Source organism: Lissotriton vulgaris, chromosome 8 (genome assembly GCF_964263255.1).
Source record: "Lissotriton vulgaris chromosome 8, aLisVul1.2, whole genome shotgun sequence".
NCBI classification, from domain to species: domain Eukaryota; kingdom Metazoa; phylum Chordata; class Amphibia; order Caudata; family Salamandridae; genus Lissotriton; species Lissotriton vulgaris.
The window spans coordinates 690,592,301-690,608,104 of NC_141696.1; positions in this window are offsets into that span (position 1 = coordinate 690,592,301).

Sequence of the window (15,804 nt, forward strand, 5' to 3'; positions counted from 1 at the left end):
TTTCTAACAGACACGGCATGGTGGAACATTCTCTATATTTTGTATTAAGTTCATATTTTGCAGCTCTTCTCTCCTTGTGCACAACATATCACTGTAACATCTATCAACTGTGGTGGAGGTGTCTTTCATGTTTACTTCTCATCTCTCTTTTCTTTCTATTTTGGCCTTGATAAGATGTCCATAGTCCTCAGCTTTCACAACATTAATACGTAATCCAGTCTTCTGAACAAATATATGCACTATATGTTGGAATTTCATGAACTGCCTTCGCAATTAATCAGTTGTTAATTGAATTTCTAGTGAAATATCACTAATGTGAAACATATTATTTATACATTGTTTTATTTTTGCAGTGCCCCTGAAGAAGGGAACCCCCCGAAATGCATTGGGCCTTTTCCTCAACTATGTTTTACACTGCATCTAAAAATTTCTCTGCATTGTAACTATTATAGAAACACTGTATCTTGGTGATATAAAGTTGTTGTTTTTCAAATTTTGTATTATTCAATCCAAGACTGATATGTTGAAACAAATAATATTCACATGCAAAAAATTCTAAAAATACATGGTCTTGAAGAAGAAATCTCTTTTTGTGTGATTAATTGAAATATTAAGGTTATCAATTGCTTATATTGGTTATACTTTAAACATATTGGAGTGCGCTTGGTAAACTAGTGGAGTTTTCCACCAGAGGTTGATTGTCATGTAGAGTTAGATCATGATTTTGTACTGTGGCACCATATGCTAGTATGTCATCCTGAAAACATAAGGTATTATCTAATTCTTTCAGAATTTGTTGCATAATCTGTTTGAAGACGTTTGACGCCTAACCAAAAGGCATTCTAGAGTACATAAAATCCCCAACCGGAGTGATAAATGCTGTTAAGGATATAGAGTCGGACTAGAGTTCAACCTGATGGCAAGACATTTGTCAAATACAATACAACAACATGCCTCTACCATTATATCAAGTATGGCCAGGTAAATACATTCAAAATATTAACATTGACACCACACCTAGCCAATAATCCTAAGCGGGCTACGTTTTCATTCTGATAGTTTTTACTTATTTACATATTTTTCCAATTCAAAATGTGCGAAAAGAGACACTGTTGTCAAATACATTGAACACCATCACCACATATTACAAACAATAAGAACATAAATAAATGAAAAACATTCTTATGGCAAACAGTAGAGAAATGAAAAACATTCATATAGACACCATATATAAACACAAGGGGGGATGCCTCCAAATATTACATTCATGGGGCACCAGTCCTAATATCATATATACAAACAAGCGGCCAAACAATAATTTTCATAGGCCTTCCTGTCAGCTACACAATGAAAACAGTTTTTTTTATCAAGGTCTCATTTGCAAGAAAGGATTATTTAAACTGCATTTCTGCAACACTCCTAAAAATTCATATTCCAGCGTAGAGTCAACGGGTTTCGAACCCTTACAACACACAGGGGTTCTCCTTAGGACAGGGACTGGAGGTGGCCTGTGCGTCTTTTTTACTTTTCTTTCCAGTACTGTTGTCTCTCATTCACAATAGGGGCGGGAAACCCTATAGCTTAGAACCTTGCTTTTTTAGCGGGGTCCCTTATCTCATCGGGGGGCCGCGCTCTACTGGGCAGATGGAAGCGCTGCGCTTTGAAACTTCTCGTAGCTGCGAGTTCAGAGAGCGAAACGAGGCAAGACTACCTCTGTTTGCAGACGTGAGGCATGCTTTTTTAATTGTTTGGGGGACAGCAGATCTTGCTCCAACTTTCGTGTTTGATTTAAACGCAGACGCGCAATGAAGTTAATATTTATTTCTGTCAACAGGCTCCCTGCATCTCAGGCAATTTACTAGAGCAAAACATCCCAAATGAAATTACCATAGAGCATGCAGGAAAAACAAACTATATTCGCCACTCTACCGTGCCCTGTGTTCTCAGAAATTATATAATTTAAGATGTCATCAGTGTTGTTATGTACGCTATGATTTACATGCTATAAGTCATATAATATGTAAGGCATGACCACTGCATGGAGAAAGAGGGAGTTATATGTAGTGTGACACGTGAGGTGACAAGACTGTGAACGGAGGTGCGCAACATATTAAATTGAAGGTTCTGTGTGAATTATAAATTTGAGTTATAACTGGAACTTTAGAATTTGTTAAATTTGTATGGTTTATGTTGGGTTTGTATAGTAAGAATAAATACAGTTTTCCCTAACTATAACCCATAACCTTTTGCTCTGTTAATTGTATATGCATATGTTACCCAGGGGCTGTTGCCACTGGGTATTTATATTAAGGTCAGCATTTCCACATCTTTAACTTTAGCAACATTGGATGAATCGCCACAAAACTTTTTAAAACCTTGCTACTTTTTGACTAGTTTGCAAACAGAAATGTTTGCAGTAATCCGTCAAGCAGGGGCCGGCAAAAATATGGCGCCCCAAAACACGCATGCATTTCCCATAGACTTCTTTAGATGTGGCTGCAGCAAAAACAGCTGAACAAAATGACACCAAATTTGTCAGGAAGCTAGATTTGGTACGCAGATTGTGTTTTTTGTAATTTGGTGTAAATTCGTTAAGTAAGTTTTGATAAATTAAGCTTTAAAAATATTTGTACATCTGGATAGTTGCGAGAGTCCCTCAAACCCAATTTTAAGAAACAGAGCGTGCATAATGGTTCAGGGACTTTTTTTTCGCTTGGGCTGTTTTGCTCCCATAGGAGTCAGACTTCCGTGGGAGCGAGCGAGCCAGCAACATAAGAAAAATGTTGCTGACAGCCGTTACAGGACTTAGGGACTCGGCCTGATTTAGATCTTGGCGGATCTGTTCCCCGTCGCTTTTCTGACTGTATTCCTGCCTGCCAGCTTGGCTGTCCACCCGCTGTATTTAGATGTTGGTGGGTCATTAGAAGGAAGACCATTAGAGGACCCCCATCTCTGCCAAAACCTTCCTCCCATGTCAATGGTGTCATAGCCTGAAGAGGCCTATGGATGGAGTCCTGCCAAGAATACAGTGGAGCCGATTAAGATGTGCTTTTCCATTGAGGAAACTGTGACAGGGAAACTGCCAAACTCAGGTTTCCATCTTGAACGCCATTGGCCAGGTCCTTCCTGTGCTGCTGCTACTTGACCACAAAGGTCAGCAATCCCGTAGTCGCTAGAAGCTAAGCTAGGCTTCTGTGTCACTTGTCTCACTATAAATCATGTGGTAACCTTTACTTCCACTTTGCATATTTTTACATTGCTCTTACATGCAATTTTTGTATGTGTCATGTATAAGTGTTCCTCTTACGACTTAGTCTGGTAAAATGTACACATCTGTAGTGACAGATAAAAAAACATTTCTTTGGTGGTGGTGGTTGTGGAGGTTGTGCTTGTGGTGAGTGGGTGTGCATACCATAATGTGTGCATGTTATTGGTGTGCAATAATATATGTAAAAACAATGGCATTATACATGCCTACATATACATGTTTACAGATTCACAACATATATGTGAAGTTAAATAATGATAAGTAGTACTTAGCTGTCTTCACAAACCAAGGCTCACTCCATCAGGACTCTGCCGCCAGGACACTGCCAGCACAATGGGAACATCTAAATTATCTTGGTGCAAACCCACCAGCGTGACAGCGAGTAGTGTTAGCCAGCAGACAAGAACTTAGCAGCAGCACTCAACTGTCCATTGCCACATCTAATATGGTGGGTGATCAGTACTTAAGATTAAGTATGGTCCGAAAATTCATTCCGCTCGCGGAATTTGCAGATTTTCCGCAATTTCGCGATCCACGATTCTTGCGAAATCGTGGCAAAATCCGCGAATCCGCGAGTGGGACAAATTTTGTTCAGGAAGCACTTACAGGGTTACAGCAGGTGCCGAAGTTGAAGCTAATTTCGTTGTCACCATTAAAAAAAGGGTTACAAAAAAATTAACTTCAACTTGGGCACCTGCTGTAACCCTGTAAGTGCTTCCTGAGCGGCGCCTCGTTGCCTACTTGCAACTATTCTCTGACCCTGCTCTGACCCTCGAAGCAGGGTCAGAGAATAGTTACAATTAGACAAGGAGGCTCCTGTCACAAAAATTAAACCTCAGCAGGAAGCACTTACAGATATAAATAAAGCAAGTGCCTGAGTTGAAGCTCAAATTCAGTAACAAATTATTAATCAGCCCAAGAATCTAGTGAGCATGGTCGATGCCAAGCAGGTGTGTTTTCTCCCCAAATCTACCGTCTACAAATAGCTGTAATCCGTGATGGAGGTCTAGGCATCCACAAGTTTCTCGAGCTCAATCCCCCTGTACTTCCAGTGACCAGGAGGCTGCTTTCTCCTCATCTGCTGTGCTGATCGGTCTCTGACCATTACAAACAAGAGGCATGTGAACTCGCACAGAAGCCCGGCCCCACACACACTAGGCTATGCAACCTCTTCCCGCCCTTTCACCCACTGTGATGGACAGCTCACTCGAGGAACCTCGGCACCTCTTGGCGCGGTGGCAAAGTTACAGACACACAGGGTCACTGGAGACAACTCTTCTGGGCCTTTACGCAGCTGTCGCGTAGGAAAAGCACGATACATTTACCCAACGAGGTAGCACTTACTGCTTTCTCCTCATCTGCTGCTCTGATCAGTCTCTGAACTTTATAAACAAGAGGCATGTGAACTCGCACAGAAGCCTGGCCACACACACACTAGGCTATGCAACCTCTTCCAGCCCTTTCCCCCACTGTGATGGACAGCTCACTTGAGGGACCTCGGCGCCTATGGGCGCGGTGGCAAAGTTACAGACACACGGGGTCACTGGAGACAACTCTTCTGGGCCTTTACGCAGCTGTAGTGTAGGAAAAGCACGATACATTTACCCAACGAGGTAGCACTTACTGCTTTCTCCTCATCTGCTGCGCTGATCGTTCTCTGACCTTTATAAACAAGAGGCATGTGAACTCACACAGGAGCCCGGCCCCACACACACTAGGCTATGCAACCTCTTCCCACCTTTTCCCCCACTGTGGTGGACAGCTCACTCGAGGGACCTCGGCGCCCATGGGCACGGTGGCAAAGTTACAGACACACAGGGTCACTGGAGACAACTCTTCTGGGCCTTTACGCAGCTGTCGTGTAGGAAAAGCACGATATATTTACCCAACGAGGTAGCACTTACTGATTAGTCAGTAGAAAGTAGTCCAGTTGAGTATAGTGCAATTGCCCAAAAATCTGCGATTTCGTGCGGAAATCCGCAAATTCGCAGATTTGTTTGCAAATTCGCACAAATTCGCGAACCGCGAATTCGCAAAATTCGCCCATACTTACTTGTGATTGCTGCCCTGGCGGGATGACAATAATCCTGCCAAGATCTACATTAGGCCCTTAGACCCCTGACCTCAAGTAAGTAAACAATAATAAAATGAGAGGGCAGGATATGGATACTCTGTCCCCCGAGGTCACATCGGGGACCCAGAAGAACCCCCCTGAGGCCACAAAACAAAAAAGGGGTAGCTGTTTACTTAAGGAGAGAGAGGCATGCCCCCCCACCCGAACTACTAACCCTGGGTCCGCCTTTCATAAGGGGAGGGGGCTGTGGCACACCTCCCCAGGCCATTTTCGGCCCCAGGGACATCATCCCTCAGGGCCCACAGTTATGTTTGAGGGGAGGGTGTGCCCTGCCCATTTTCCAGCCCATTTTCAACCCCTATCCACCAGGGCTGCAGTTATTTATCAGGGTAGGGGGGCACCTGGCCACTTCCACTTTTTTATGCCTGGGGATCCCATCACCTGGGTCCTACTGTATTTCCTACGGTAAGGTAGGGGGCGCACATACTCCCTTCCTGAGCCATTATTGACCCTGAGGACCCCACCCCCAGAGGCAATCTCGCATGCTATGTCCCTGGGATTTCACCCGCAGGACACAGCAGTTTCCCTGTCTGAACTGGTATGTATGGGCAGGGAAACATGTGTCTGCTCCCACCTGACAGGAGTATTCTTGAATCACCCAGCTGAGAGTAGACTTTTGATCTGTTTTCCTGCCCACACTTATGCTGGCAGGGAAACAGATAAGCAGATTGCTCCAACTCAGAAGGAGCAGCATAAGTAGCTGCTCCCAGCGGGCCGGAGTAATGCTAGCTCCCACAAAATGTGGGTAGCCATCTGGGACAATGGGCCCTAGGGGCTCCACCCAGGGCCGCTAACATTGTGGATGGTGGGTGGGTGCCCTGGCTGGACACCAGAGCACCTGCCTTGAAATAATGGGTGCCCTAGGGGATGGGTTACCCAGGGCCTTTTAATGACTAGAGGAGGCTCCCTCCATTTTTTGTATGTTTTTGCCCTGGAGGTGACCTTTTCAGGGCCTATAATGGCTCGCAGGGGGGACCTGCATCCACCCTCCCATATAAAAAAAAGACTCTGGGGATGGGGTCCAAATGGCCTAGAGAGGCTCTGGGAGTGAGACAAAATGGCACACATGGCACACTCACTCTTTAAAATAAGAAAAAACACTGGAGGATGAGGTCCCCAGAGCCTTAAGGGGCTGTGGTGGGGGCTATGTGCCACTGTTTCCCTTTATAATACATCCGGCCCTGGTGTATGGGGTCCAGAGGATGATACTAGGAACAGGGTACCATGTGGTAGTTATAGTTAGAACCTGATTTCCATTGAAAAGCTGGTTTTCAGTTGGCTATGACTTTGGCGTCATTTGACCAATCCTGCAAAAGTTTCAAAACTAATATCCCTAATTGCTTTTCCTCCATGTTAATTTCCATAGGAAACTATAGAAACTGCTACAGCCAGAACTGCTGAACGGAATTACACCAAATTTGGTCAAAAAGGTAGCTCTTGGTCCATTTTTTGTTAAATGGTGTAAATCCGTTCAGTTGTTGCTGAGAAATGTAAATATGTCTCAGATATACAACTGTGGCTACTGTGGATCCATGAAATTTCCCAATCTTGTGCCTGAGTTCTGATTGGCTTCCAACACTTTAAACTAGGAACTGTTGGCAGCCATCTTGATACTTGGTTGAACTGAGTCTCAAGTAAAATGATTTTTTTTAAAGATAGGGGGCAGGGTAGAAACACCCTGACCCTATAGACCTCTTTGGGGGGGGAGGCAACAGGGACTGCCCAGGGCCCAAAAACGTTTAAGAAAAAGATTTTGGCTCGAGTAGTGTTGGATCTGCCACTCCTTTGTACTTCATTTTATTTAGGCCCCCGGGTGGGCCAGGTCACTGGAGCAGTACAATATAATGATGGGGGTCCGAGCAGCCCCCCACAGCCCCGGGGCCCACCACCTCCCCGGGCTATATTAAAAAGTAATGCAGGGGGTTCCAGCCCCATCACTCAGACCCCGGGACCGCCACGTCCCCAGGGCATCCCTATGTTTAATTACATATGGGGCCCATGGCCCCCACAGCCCTGGGACCTAGCACCTCCCTGTGTCCTAATAAATGTTGAAGGGGGATGCGCAGACCCCCTTGTGGAGCTATAGATGGCCCTGGGGAATGCCACTCCCCAGGGCCGGCTCCAGCAATTGCCCTGGGTGCCCACACCCAGGACAATGCAGGTTGCTATGGTGCTCCAGCCAAGCCATAGCAAACACTGTCTCGCTTCATAGAAGCAAGAGCATTTTTGCTCTCGCTTCCATGAAGCGGAGCAGAATTGCTTTTGGACAGAGGGAGCCGCATATCAGCAGCTCCCTCTATCCAAAACCAATGCCGGATCCCACAGGAGGCAGGGAGCTAACAGGGACCACAGGGTTCTTCAGGCTTCCCCACGGTCCCCAACAAGGAGGCCATGGGATGGGGCAATATCAGCCCTGGGAGGGGGGATGTGTGGATCTCCTCCCCCTTTAAAAAAATGCATAAAATAAAGGGCAGGTCCTGGGGTCCCAAGTGTAAAAATTTGGCCCAGGGAAATGGAGACAGGCGGCCCCCTACCTTAATGTAAATTAATTTTTTTAAAGGCTGGGCCCCAGAAGATGGGGTCCCAAGGGGCTGTAATCGACCTGGGGTGGAAAGTCACACAGCCTCCTCCCCATTAAAAAAAAAAAAAAGATTGGCCCTGGGGGTGGGGTCCCCGGGCCGACATCGGCAGAGGGAAGGGGACTAAGCAGCCCCCCAGCTCTAAAATAAAAAAAATATTTAATAGAAAAAGTCTGGCAAGTCACTGGAGTCCATGCCCCCTTCCCCACCACTCAAATGTGATTCCTGGTGCGCTTCTGGTTGGAGAATGAATCTCACTTTACTCCTGAGGACCTCGGGAGTAAAGTGGACTTCTTGCCCCAACGAGTAGTTCATCAGGAGGCACGTTTGCAGAGTGGTGGAGAAAGGGGCTGTGGCCTCTGACAACCTCTTAGCAATCCATCTGTGTGGGTGTTACTGAAGGTGATAGGAGGGGTATTTGGCCCCCAAGGACCCTCAAGAGCCAAGTGGGCTTCATCCACCAACTAATAGTGCGCTATGAGGTACGTTTGCAGAGTCGTGGAGAAACATCTCTCAGCAAACCTGCTATGTGGGACATACTGGAGGAAACACGAGGGGTAGTTTGCCCCCAAGGACATCCTTGAGGGCCCACTAACCCTCTGTTACTTCCAGTAAGTCCCACTCAGTGGGATTGCTAAGCGGTCTGTGGAGGCCATGCCCTTTCTCTCCACCACTCTGTAAATGCGGCTCGGCTCGTGGTGCACTAATGGTCAGGGGATGAATTCTACTTTACCCCTGAGGGACCTTGGGGGCCAAGAGGTCCTACTGGTACCTCCTGTAGGCACCCACAGCTGGATCCCTGATAGCTGGACAGACGCCCAGCCCCCTTCCTCCACCACTGTGCAAGTATGATTAATAGTTAAAAAAAAAACCTTAGAAATACACAACAAATACCAAAGGTTTTCAGGGATGTTATAGTTAGCAAATAGAATTTAAAAAACCTCAGAAATTCACTGAAAAAAACAAAGGTTACCGGAACGTTATAGTTAGGGTCAGATTTCACTCACATAAAACCAGAGAAATTCAGTAGTTATAGTTAGCTGAGCTAATTATAACTTACGCCCGCAATGCACTGCTTATGACCTCACATATTACATCACTGATTACATGGTCAGTGACATCACTGATGACATCACTGATGACATCATCTACAGAACCACTCACATCCCATAAATCCTCTTGCACACCCACTCACACACCCGACAACCAAATACAATCACACATGAGATCACGTAACGAAACACCTACTTAAACAGCCACTCACTCACCCATACAGCCACTTACGATGTGGAGGAGGATGGCTACGTGACCCACGCACATACCCGTTAGCGTCGCCTGATTCACCAAAGTACAGCCCACGAGATGAGCTGCTGGGGAATGGCTGCAGCTCTCCCGCTCTCCCGAAGCTCAGACGACTCTGAGTTTTGAAAGGTTTTGAACAGGGGTCTCTTGAAGCTTGAAGCTGGAGCTGGACGCTGGGAGACCTCGTTGTATCTTTTTTTGTTGTTGCCGGAAATCAGCACAGGCGTGCCTGAGCTATGAGCTTTGAGTAAAGCTTGGGGAGGCATTCTATGAAGCGAGGTTGCGGATGGCTACACCAGTGAGATGTCGACAATATGCTGAGCTGCGGAGTGCGGAATACAGAGTGGAGGGAGTGAAGGGGCCCAGAGGAAAGGTGTGACACTCTGCAGAGGTATTTTTTCATGTCATAGCAGTTTGGAGCGCCGGTGAGAGCTAGGTGAGAGGTTTCGCCTTGTTACTGGCTGCTGTTTGCCATCTGCGGCTGCCTGCCCCTCTGAGCTCCTGGATCCCATGTCTTAGCCGGTCTACTTGCTCTGTAGCCTGGAAGCCTTTAGCCATTGTATATTTTGAGTATTTCCAGGACCTGCAGCATTGAAAGTCTGCTCTACAGCTCCATAGCTCCTACGCTGCTGCTGCCTGTCTGCCTGCCTGCCTTTCTGCCCTCTTGCTTCTAACCCTGCCTGCCTGTAAATCTTTTACTCAGTGAACTCCTACCATTAGTGCTCCAGCACCAGGCAGTGATAGCACCAACAATGCTCCTCTCACAGTTGCACAATCGGTTGAGTCGGCAATAACGGAGCGGGGTGTGAAGAAGAAAGCGCAGAGGAGCACAGAGGAGGCTAGCGGAGAATACGTCTGTAGGGGTGCCTTCAATATTTGCTCAGTGTGCTCAGCGTGTTTAAGTTTTGAGTGGCGCCCCCCCTTTTTTTTTTAGCTCAGCCCCTGAGGAAAATTCCAGTGTTGGAACGTTGGAGTACTGGAAGAGTGGAGAGGTTTGTGTACTTGAGCATCCAGCACTCAGGCACTTAGGGCAGGCAAAAAGCAATAAAAGAACTAAGAAAATGTGTGGCAAAAAAAAATTAAGTAGACACCGGAAAAGAATTTCCAGAGCAATCTGGACACCCACCACAAACACCATCGCCTGCCCCTAGAGAAGTACGGAAGGGGCAAAGAAACGTGTAGCAAAGAATGGAGTTAAAAGCAAAGGCATTGGCGCTGGCTGAAAAGGATAAGCAGTCCCTGCCCTCGGATGAAGATGATATCTCATCTGAATTTGATCCAAGCTCTATAGCTAAAGGTGGGGAAGGCGGAATGTGTGATGAGCCTAATAGGGGAGATGACAACTTGCTTAGTCCTAAGCAATATCCTCTTCTTTAGCAAGCATCCCTGGATACAGAGTAAGTCACAAAGCCTTCCACACTCCAGCGTTGAGAGCCTAAGATTTGAGGACCTAATGGACCGATTAGAACAGCACACCTTGCAACTTCAACCAGGTCAGCTTGCCCCGCTTGCTCGGGCAAGCCATCTACAGGCAACACATCTTCAGCCTCAATCATATCTGCAATACGAGACACCTCTCCTAGAAACATCTCTTTTAGAAGCACCGTCTCTTAACCCTTCATTCCTTTAAGTACTCTTACAGACAATCCAGGAAGGGACAAGCGATAGGCAAACCAGGACTGATGTGTCAGTGTCTGGGTCCTCATCTGATCAGACCAAGATGCCTTATTGACTGCAGGGGAGGAAACTACAAGACCTAAAAGAAATGTTTCAAAAAGAAAAATGCTCACAACCATTTTACAAGAATTAAGAGGCTTAAAAATGTCCCAAGCACTTAAAATTTCACAATTGCATGATAGACTGTCAAAGCTTGAGGAAAGTTTATCAAATATCCCTAAAAGAATCACGGAAGTGGAGAATCGTGTTTCAACCTTAGAGGTTAACTCCGTGGGTATGCAAAAGGAGTTCCAAGTATTGAAAAAAAATAAACACCAGACAGAGCTTGAACTTCAAGATCTTGAGAACTATAACAGACGATCTAATTTGCGCGTATTTGGAATACCGGAGGGTACAGAAAAGGCTGATATGGTAAAGTGGTCTGAGTCGCTCTTGAAAACGGCAATACTAGAGCTGCAAGGAGATCTTACAATTACCAGAGCTCATAGAGTTCCCGCACAGAAAAGTCTGAATGCCAATATCCACGGACTATCTAATTGAACTTTATGGATTATAGAGTTAAGGAAAAAAATATTTTAGCACAGCAATAGCAAAGAGATCATTTTCTACTTCCGAGATTCAAAACTTCAAAATTTTTTCCGATATGTCTGCAGCCTCTGCTCACAGACAAAAGGACTTTAATAACATGATTGACTCCTTTGAGGCTCAAGGAGCACAAGCATCAATTGTCCAAGAGTCTAAATTGAAAGTCCTGGCTAAAGGAAAAAATTTCATTTTTACGGACATATCGGATGCTCAAACTTTTCTGGAAGAACTGAGCGCTGTGTAAGAAAAGGGATTTTGCATTTATATGCTGCCTTCTGATCTTAATAGAAAGTATTAGGAGAACTGTTAATGATAGGAAGGCAAGGGCGGTTACGAGGGGAATCAGGAGTCGCAAAAGGATGCACCAAGATGGCATCCAGAAAAAAAAGGGAGAAGGAGGCAATAGTGGGACCAGTGGGGATTTCTCTTCTTCGGGGGAGGGGGGAAGCATCTAGAGAAAAGAGAGTTCTTGGAAAAAGTTTTACTGTGTCAGAATACAGATAGATTTTGCAGAGAGGTTATCAAGAGGTTATCAAGACATTACCTATATACATAAAATTATCTATCTTAGTCTGAGAATACATTTAGGCACTTTAAGCTTTTTGGTTTTTTTTTGCACTTCGTATGCTTGCTGCTATTACAAACTGCTACTCTTGGCTAGATTTTCACATTATATGGATAATTTTAAAGGAGTGATTTAACAGGATGCTAAGCAGTTAGCTACAGGAGAATTGCAGAATGCATTTCAGGTATCTATGTTTTACCCCATGCCATGTTCTATCTGTTTTTGAGCGCTTTTGCTGAAGCATAAATTTTACAATTTGCGTAATTTGTACTTTAGCTGCTGTATGTATTGATTCTTTTTTTATTGTTTTTTTATTGATTTTTACTCACATCTACAAACAAATACTACAGCCTTTGCATATTCTCATTTCCCTTTGACATATTTACTCCATAAATCAGGAGTCTGATATCTTTTATCTGCATAACTCCACTCCCTAGGCTCCATCGCCCTTCAAATCATCTCTCTACATTTCTACTGCATTACTACGTACTACGGAAGATCAGAAGCTTAACCATCAGTGAGCATCGAATCTGGGCCTTCCTTGAGTGATCCTCCTCTGTTTCCTGCTACTTCAAGGACTGAACCAGGGCCTCCCATGCCCTCGCAGACTCCAGCGCCTTCTCATTATTAGCCCTCTGACCCTGTTGAAGCCGAACCATACTTTCGCTCGTCACCCACTTTATTTTACCAAGGAAGAACTCGATTTAGTCATGAGCTCCTTGCCTAACTGTAAAACGACAGAGGAAGACGGCTTTCCCGTGGAATTAAAAAAAAAAATTTGCTCCAACTCTCAATACTGAAATTTTAAACTTAGCGAACTATTTAACACAAGGGGGCGACCCACCGTTATTCTTTCCTATAGCAGTAATGGTCAGCATTTTAAAGAAGGATAAAGACAGTGAAAACGTAAACTCCTGTAGGCCTTTAAGCCTTTTAAATGCTGACTATAAAATATTTACAAAACTCCTCACTAATAGGCTAAATAGGATGGTAGGTTCACTTATTGAGAGGGATCAGTGTGGTTCTGTAGCTGGGTGACAGCTACATAACAACACACATTTCTTATTAGAAGCATTGGATTGGAGATTGGAGAATTGAAGATCTATTCCACTTAAACTATACTCCATTGCTGAAAAAAGTGAAATCCCTGTTAACACGATGGAGGCACCTCCCACTATCAATAATGAGTCAAGTAGCATTAATTTGCATGTCTATTCTTCCACTGTTTAATTTTCTCTTTAGTGCTGCCCTGTGTCCATTGCAAGTAACCAATTTTAATGAGACAGATAGCATGTTTTCTTCTTTTTTATGGTCTAGTAAGTTACCGAGATTGACACTTAGCACTTTAAGGTACCCTGTTGCAGAAGGAAGGCTGTCCCTTCCAAATATTAGGATTAATATCACGCTACTTTTGAACATCACAGTTTTAGATTTTTTCTATTGGACCCCCAAGAGACAGACAATTGTTTTTTTAAAAAGATCTTAAAGGAATATATTATTAATGATCCTACTAGAATAACCAAGTACCCTAAAAAAGTACGCTATAAGACCCTCCAATGGATATTTAAACAAAAAAAACAATTTTTTACAATTTATAATATCCAGAGATTTAATAATATAATTCAACTAGATTGTCAATTTTTTTATAGGGGAAGGTATTTTTTAGAATTTAGAATTTTAAAGATGTGGGAAGAAAATTAGAATTTAGAATTTTAAAGATGTGGGAAGAAAATGGATACCTGCAGATTCGGGATTTTGCTGGAAGTCATGGCCAGAGATCGAAATGAGGCTTTTACATTCTAAAACAATCTTGAAGTGCTCATTCATCAGAATAAAACCTTTGCTACAAAAATGTTACATTAAAAACGCATCCGTTAGAGCAAGGCTAAGTGAAGCCTTTGATTCCCCGATTCAACCGAAGATGAGTGCCTCGGTTAAAATTATTGATGAAAATAATCCTCTCTTGATATATGAAAAAATCCGGGATAGATGGTGGAGAAGGAAAGGGATGCAGGTCTCAAAATTAACCTGGGATAGAATGAATACATTTAATTCATCAACACCCAGAGGTGCAAACTTCAAACACATGCAGTTCTATTCAAAATGGTATGATCTATAGATTCCCTTCCTTCTCCATAAGATATACCCACAGATTGAGGACAAGTATTTCCGTTGTGCAAAAGAGGGTGGCGGCACCTGGCTGCATATTGTTTGGGAATGTCCGAAGATCAGTAGTTTTTGGGAAGGAACAGAAACTTATCTTAGAACTATCGTGGACTCTTCTATCTCCTTAGATGTAGATATTGCAGTTCTGGGATGCCCTCTTAACATTACAGCACAAGAAGAATGCCTGCATATTGCAGCATTGGTAGCAAGATCTTTTATTTTACAATGTTGGCGATCAGATAAGGGACCTTCTTTTCAAGCGTGGAGAGCGAAGTTAAGCAAAATCAGAGAACTGGGAAAAAAATACGCAATAAGATCAGGCTCCATAAAAAAGTATGAGAAACATTGGTGTTTATTGGGGACATAGGTTATAGTTATGGTAAGTTTTAGAACATTGGGTTGTGTTCATCTCCTAGGAGTGAAGGTATTTATTTCTGTAGTAATTATCTTACATGTTTGCCTTGTCCTTCATAGGCCTATGCCTAATTGTCCAGTATGTCTCATTTTTTAGATAGTACTTCTCTTTTGTAAGTGGGTGTTGTGAGAGACCAATGAGATATGTTCATTCTTAAATTTTTAGCACTTTGCACGTTTGAAGGTATTTATCTCTGTATCAAATAATGTATTTGTGAGTATTCTGATCATTTTGTATCATGCATTCGTATTCAACAGTCATGCGGTTTTGTAATTTGCACGAACTCTCAATAAAAAAAAAACATACAGCCTCTTATACACCCAATCAGTCAGTGAATACTTTTTTTTACAAAGAAAACCATAAAAAGTAGAGCAAATAAGTTAAAGAAATCTCCATCTAGATACATATGACAACAATGCTGTTTGACCATCAATGGCCCATTCTGCAGGTGTGGTAAACAGACACTATGGCAATGATCAAGGAGTCCAAAGTATGTGTGGGCATCACCAAACACCATTAAAATACACTATAGATAGTAAAAATGATTTCAAGTACAATAAAAAACATCCATCAAAGCCCCCTAAAATATAAATATATATATACAAATTGTTAAAAAAAACTCATATTTTCACAGTGACAAAGAAGTGTCCATAAAAACTAATCACAGCCAGACCTACCCCTTATTGCAACCCTTAAAAAGTTAGAACATGCACAATTGAGTGGCTTGAAAGCTGTTGTAAAAAAATAAAAGCAGGTCTAACCAGCCTAAAACCTGCTTTTATAAGAATAGGAATGATAAAAGACTTTCTCTGCACCTCGTAAAAACGTCATAACATTAAAAAGTACATCATATCCTCTGGAGATTTTCCATCACAGCCACAAGGTGAGAGGTACTGCCCTCTTTGTGCACCACGAGGTTGGGCCAAAAGATAGTCCAATCGAAACCTTGTCAATATAAAACGGTCATGAATACTTTTAAACCAAATGAGATAGGGTTCAGTAGATGACACAGTTTATAATAAGAGACAACTACACACGTTCCACTTCCACAGCTCCCCTTCTTCTCAGCCGCCCTAGGGTTTTAAAAAGAATATTCTACACACCCAGTCACTT